The following is a 910-nucleotide window of genomic DNA, read 5'->3' as shown; positions in this document are numbered from 1 at the left end:
GCCTCAGTTTCCCGAGCCGGAAGCCGCGCGGGGTCACGGTCACCGCTCCTGCCCGCGAGACGACGGGGCCCCCGGCTGTTTCTAGCGCGATGTCCCTTCCAGGCTTCGGCGCCCCGGTCCCTCCACGCGTGGCAGGCGACGCGATGAGATGGGTGGGATCTCGGCTCCACCCAGCTTTCGCGGCCCCTCTGCTCTGCTAAATCTACAGCTTCACCCCTGGCTGGTGCACGTTGGCCGGATACTCTGGCGGTAGATATTTTAAAAAGAGGGGACAGTCATTTGTGTGCAAGTCTTTATAAGCAGTCCAGAAATGTGTATGTTTAAAGCTTTAATATTTGCAAACTGTTCCCCTTTCGCTAAATGAATTTCCTAATTTAACTATAGCTGTATATAACAGGATGTCGCTATTTGGTGAATCATTTAAAATTGGGGTTTTTTCTTGGGTGCGGGGGCGTGGATAAAATATGGTAGGATGTTGGCAATTTATTGTTTCAACCTAATAATATAAGTTCGTTCGTCACACCATTTGGGCCGTTAATCCAAACGCGAATCGTAAAGATGCAGGCTCATGCGGCAGGCAGGCATCAGATTCGGTTCCACGGGCCCACGGGAGAAAGAGGAGCCCGCTCGGAACCAAGCGGACGGTTCCACCCCCTGGCAGGGCCCGCACCCCAGGCCCCTCTCCTGTGATGTTATGGCTGGAGCATTCCCAGGCTTTACCGCGAGGCACAGAAACAAGACGCCACCACCCTCACTGCCATTTCGCAAACTCCGGGCAATCGCACGCAAGGCCTGGACCTCGCGGACACGCCGGGCAGTGGCCACTTGGAAAGGCTCTTTGGGCCCTGGTTGGACGAGGGGGCCCTCGTCCAGCTTCGTTTTGCTCCCAAGAGGCTGCCCCTCCAGCTCT

The sequence above is a fragment of the Pteropus alecto genome, unplaced genomic scaffold (assembly GCF_000325575.1).
Source record: "Pteropus alecto unplaced genomic scaffold, ASM32557v1 scaffold59, whole genome shotgun sequence".
Taxonomy (NCBI): Eukaryota; Metazoa; Chordata; class Mammalia; order Chiroptera; family Pteropodidae; genus Pteropus; species Pteropus alecto.
Note: the sequence above shows the minus strand (reverse complement) of the source record.